We start from the raw sequence: 6,412 nt of genomic DNA, 5'->3' as shown, positions 1-6,412 counted from the left end.
TTACAATCAAATAAAATTCATTTAACTCCAACAGTAAATCAATGGGTAACTATTCTTTACTTCATGTTTGGCTTCTAGCTGAGGTTTCCAACTATTCTGAAACATAAGAGACTTCTGCTTCCACCAATAAAGTCTCCTTTAAATGGTGAGACAGGGTATTTGACCCTTACTTTGGTAATAAACCCAAAAAACCCAGAAGTCAAGGGGCTGGGGAGACAGCAAGAACCAAAAAGCCTTTGCCAAATTTAAGAAATATAGCTAATAAACCTAACATTTAAACAATCCCAGAAAATTAAAAAGTCCCAGGAAAATGTCCTACCAGGAACTCTAAGGCTAACAGCTCATCAGGATTCACATGAAAATGGAATATTCACGCTAATGCCTGTTAATCCCAAAGCATGGTATCCCTGTAATACAATATTGGTGTTAACAAGGCTTCTGAGTCTCTGATTTCCATGTGAGTGTGCATCTAGATGTAAACATGGGGGGATGAAGGGAGGAGTCTCTGGTTTGCAATATCCAGTGAAACATGTACACTCCCAGGCATGCAATTCAGAAGCACTTTTTCCCCTCTTATCTGTATGTCTTTTTGGCTCTTCCATGCATCTACAAAAAAAGCTATCAGTGCTGCATAAAGTGAGAGAAATAATGGCTTATCTTAAGGCAAGGGAAGTATCTATCAGTGTTTAGTATTTAAATTTATTTTTTCATTCTCTGATTTTCCACCTTGCAATACCAAACATATAACCATGTTAATTTCCTATTGACTATTTAGCTTTGTGACATAGCTAAGCATTCCTTCTGGAGGAGTAAACTCTCCCTTGTTCTGAGGCAAGCCCAAGGGCTCGGTCTAATTTATTTGATTTCTACCCAAAGCATCTGTACAGAGAACAACATTACTAGTCTATAATCAATATCATTTAAGCATCTGTATGTGCAAATATGTTGCCAGATTATCACAAAGCAGAGATTGTCATAAGCTTCAGAATTTGCTATTATATACATGCCATTAATTCTTAGAACAACTCCTTATAACAAAAAGAAACCACTGTGAGATGTACCTTTTTTTCTTTAGCATTTAGGAGTCTCTTTACAGACATATAAGTGGAAGAAGATTAACTACATGTATGCATGCACAAACATTAAATCCTATCTTTGCACAATGAACTTGGAAAACTGCTAAATATAGAAGTATACATGTTCACATACATTATGCTATAAATACCCAAGAAATTGAGCATATTAAATACTTGGAAAGCACAATAAATACTCTTGTTCTCTCCACACATTACCAGAAAACTGAAAAACAGTACTTCTTTATTGTTGAAATTTTCCTTATGACCTGACTGGCATCTTACCTACCAGCACAAAATCCAGGCTTTCCAGTTATTTGCATGCAGTGGAACAGTAGAGGGAGCCCAGCGCTTTTTTTCCTGGGGAATCTCACAGATTCATGACAACTTTCTTAGCATATGCAGATATGAATGGCAAAAGTTTTCCCCAATACATACAAGAGGTTTGAATATGCAATGTAATTCAATACGTAGCTAGAATTATCCTTAGTATCCAACCTAAAATCCAACCACTGATTCTTCTGAAAATTCACCAGTCTCCTCAAAGTTGTAGATTTAATGGATCTACTTTCCCCACTTTTGAGTAAAAAAATAACTTCTTGCAATCTCATTAAATATATAACCACAAAAAAACCCACCCCACAACAGAGTATTTTTATGCAGATTCCGTGTAAGGTAATGCAAAGTCATAATTCAAAATATAACTGGGTTAGGAAACAGGCTAATAGAAATACAGCACCATGACAGCCTTCCTCATGTTGTATCCACACCACGGTAATAAACATTTTTTATTCAAGTGTGCATTTAAACCACCTAAGCACTCTATGCAACCCTCTATATATGTCCACAGTAGCAACTCTGTATGTGTTCAAAAATCTATTATCTCTCTCTCTTCAGACAAATTACACCATTTCCCTACTAATGAATTTATGTAATTCCCTCAAATATTATAGGTTCACCAATCTTCCTTAAGAGAATAGAGCGCTATCTAAACACAATTGACCACGTCATAATTTTTATCCTTAGGTCACTTAAAACTCAGACATTTCCTTTTGGTTTTCATTAAGAGATCTGGTAGTAATGTGCAAAATATATTTATGCTCTTATTAATACAAGACATAAAGCAGAATTCACTGCTGAAGCTTCCAAATTCTAGCTGTGAATTTGTGTTTGTATTGCATATTGAAATGGCAATTTGAAGAAATACTATTACAGAAAAGAAAGTATTTATTTTTTGTTCATATTCACTGGAAAAATATAATATTGACTCATGATTTTACATACTCTTAAACCCTATATAGAAGTTCTGTGGAAAAAAAGGTATTTGCTCTTTCCTATCTGTGACTAGTCAGTTTGCAATCACACACAAATTAATTTTCACACTGAATTGTCTCCATTTGTATTAATTTCTTTCTAAGTTTGCTACTTTTTAAGACCACCAGGTGAATCTGAGAACTACAATGCATTGCCCCTTTAAATTTTGCTACTGGTGGCCTCTCTTTGATTTACAATGTTGAATGATACCCAAAACTGTAATGACAATGTGTGTTGTCTGCTGGAATCACATCAAGAGTATCTAGTTATTTTTTATGCTGCTATGGAATTATTCAGGCAGAATAATGCAGAAATATTTTTGCTTCTGGTGTTGCTGTAGTGGTGATCATTTTATATTTACAGTTACATAAAATGCATTTGGCATTTTAAGTACTTGATACCAGCTGGAACACTTTGCTTGCACTGGAATGCAAAAGTATTTCTGAAAAAGCCAAATCTTTATGCATGCTTGGTCCTTTGAGTAGGTACTGCTCAGGTGTTTTAACTGAAAAAAACAACATAATGCAAGATGACAATTTTTCTCTTTACATACTACACTTTGGTGCAAGGTTGTGAAAAGTATTGTCACATGCTTTGATTTTGGATCTGTTTTCCATTATAAAATGATAGCCAATCAGATAGTTATCCAGTTATCTAGATATTCTAGGGACATATCAGCTCTGCTGATACATTCTTTGGATGATAAAGTGAACTATGAATAATCATTTCCAATATTACACTAAAAGAACTAACTCTATCAGGGTACTGTGTAACTCTTGTCTGTGACACAGAAACAAATAAGGTGTGAACGATTGCCTACCAGATTGTTTCAATGGTTATACTACTTCTGAGGATGTATAATGAAATATTCACTGAACAAACTGGAGGATTCACACCATTACAGTATGTATGTTAAACATGTTAAAAGGAGCTTAGGGTCTGATACTGCTACATATAAAAAACAGTGTTAATTCCATGAGACTGGAATGAAATCAGAATTAGGTGGCATATACCCAAGAGCAGACTGCAGAAGAGTGAAAATTAGAATACAAAGCAGAATGCTTGAGTTATTAAGATACTCTAAATATCTAAAGTCATTAGCACTTACAACCCAGCAAAGTATGAGATGTCCTACTGACTACAAATGAACTAGATGCATAACTAGATGTTATGCAAAGTCTCTGCAGGTTAATAAGAATGCATGACTAAATAGCTTAACAGCAACTTTTCGGAGTTGCACAAAAATAGAAACCCCGTAAAGAATAAAAGCTGTCTGCTAAAAAATACTACTAATTCAAGAAGCTGTAAGAAAAATATACTTGAATGTGATAAAATAGTAAGCATGAAAGGTATCTAGATAGAAATGGCAGTATCCTTACGCTACCAAAATACAGATTTGTAATGTAGATTACAGAGGTGGATCCCACAGACCAGACCCAGGGAGCAACACTTTATCGCAGTCTTGGCTAAAACTTCGGGGCGCAGATTTTAATCTATGTAGTTAATAGACAATAAAAATATAACCATCTGGATACATGATTAGAGTCCATGGTAAAAACAGTAGATAACAAGAAGACAAAAGTCATCACTGAGACAGCAGGTGCTAATATTGAACACCAAAGTATTTTCACTGGGCTGCTGTTGTATGTACTGCACTATCAACTCATACTCTACCAATAAAATAACGTGTCATGTGTCACCTATGCCATATGTTAATAACGTGTTGTATGGCTGCATCAAGTGGGGTTTTTTTCATGGCTGAAATTTATCATCCTGTTCCACCAGACCTGTGAAGACCATATGGGAATATCAGCTGATGCAGCTGATCCAGTGGCTTACTCCCACAGCAAGAGTGGTCTGGACTACTCTGTGTTGTTACCCTTGAGCAAGCTTAAAGGTTCATCTGAACCCTGGGGAAATCAATGAAATTCCTGATTAGCTTGGTCAGCAAGCTAACTCAAGAAAACTGAACAACAGGAACAGTTCCATGGAAAGATGAGGAGTTAAATCAGCTGGAGAGGTCCAGGGTTGCTAGAAAAGAAGGCAGAGGACAAGATGGTGCAGTGCAGGAGATAGAACTGCAGGGTGATGGAGAGCAGAAGTCTCTCTCTGCCTCGTCTCCCGTCCCACTTTGCCTGCACTATGTGCACGGGGACGTTCTGCCCACAGCGGCCATCTCACTGGCAGGAGCTATGTTGCCCACAGCGCCTGGCAAAGGGGCCTCGATGTCGCTCGTGTCCCTGCCGTTGCTATGGCACCTACCCTCCCCTTCGGCCTCTCCCTGACCTCTCTCATGAGCTCCGCTGGAGACTTCAACCAGCCCCGAGCTCAAACTACCCTTCATCAGCACTGACAGACATCTGCAGAGAAACGGCAGGCCCCTAGCTGACGGGTGCTTTCTGGAAGCGGCTGTGTGGTGGCTCTGGAAAGCGGCATGTCCACGCGCCGGGCTGTCGACGGACCAGGAGGTGCCGCGCCGCGCGCAACGGCCGAGGCCCTCACCGCACCAGCGTCCGTAAGCGAGGCACGAAGCCATGAGCCGCCACATCCGCCTCGCCGCACGAAGGAGCAGGAAACGGGCAGTGCGGCCCGTCCGCTAACCACGGCCCTCCGCGTTCCCTCGGCCGCGGCTGCGCGGGCTGGCCCGCAGCCGGGTAGCCCGCCTTCCGGCCGCCAGAGGGCGCCACCACCGCGCCGCGGGCGGGAAGGAGGGATGCGGGGCGGGCCCGGCGGGGCTGGCGCGCAGGGGCAGCGGCCGGCGTGGATGCGACACCGCCCGCGAGGAGCGCGCTCCCTGCCGCGCGGTCCGCGCACACGCCCGCACGCAGGCGTACGTGCACCAGCGCGCCTTCCTCGGAGCGCTCTGTACCGCCCTAAAGGTGCGTAGGGGGCAGCTGTGCGGCGCGCAGCTGAGCTCTGCGCACCACGTACGAGGCAGTGCTTGGCAGCTTCCTGACGGCTTCCACCTCCCGCTCTGTCTCGCCTTCCCGCTCATGTTGCCGGCGTGGGCTAGGCTGTTGTTGAGGCCGTGGCAGCGCGTCGGGGTTTATAGTTAAAAAGAGTTCCCACTGGAGTTTGGTAAGCTGTGGCAAACACTTGAAACTAAGTGCTTAAGACCGCAAAGGAAAATATGAAACAATGCTGAGGCCTTTGATAGCGCGCTCTATTGTGCTATAATGTGTGGCGTGTCCCGCAGCGATGCTACGCGTGCCATGCTTCCCTGCAGAACGCCCCTCCACTGACACTCAGAGCATTAGTAGGACCAAGAGAGCATTTGAAGAATACTGAAAATTTCAGAAATAAGTCCTCCATAATAACCTGAATGTGCATATGCAAAAACAAGTACTTTTTAAAAAATTTACATTAATCAAACAAAAGGGGTTTAACTCTTCCTTCAACATTATTCCATATCTAAGGACCTGGGAGACAGATACTGCTTTGAAATGACACTGGGAAACTCAGGAGATTGTAAAAACAAGACATACAGGAACAAACGTATCAGTTGAAGGAAATTACAAGCACTGGATGTTACTCATTTAAGAGTAAAGAATCATCAAATACAAAGCCCCATCCTAACAAAAAGCTGGAAGGGTAATTTGCTCTACTCAGACATACTGATAGCCTCTAAACTGTAAACATCCACAAACACAACTGAGATGAACTTGTCCTTAGCACTGTGAAAACACCTTCCTAATACACAATGGCCATCAAAAAGCACTTGCAAAATACTCGGTTGCTTAAGATGAGATGCTGACTAACTACAAAAATCCTATGATGTAGCTGTATACTATCTGCCATTTTACTGTCATGTGAGAACCAAGTTCAGATACTGTTTGAAATCTCTCAGAACACCACAGAAAACATAAGCAGAAGACGCTGAGGAGACAGACAATAAGTATCTTCAGATATATAGAAGGAAGAAATTAAAAGCTGGGATAGGTCAGTGCAAAGAACGATAGAGATGGGGTAAAAGAATTGTGGATTCCCAGTCTTTGCTGGCCTCTGACCAAGATGCAAGGTATTTA

This window comes from Colius striatus, chromosome Z (genome assembly GCF_028858725.1).
Source record: "Colius striatus isolate bColStr4 chromosome Z, bColStr4.1.hap1, whole genome shotgun sequence".
Lineage (NCBI taxonomy): Eukaryota > Metazoa > Chordata > Aves > Coliiformes > Coliidae > Colius > Colius striatus.
This window is presented reverse-complemented; position numbering follows the sequence as displayed.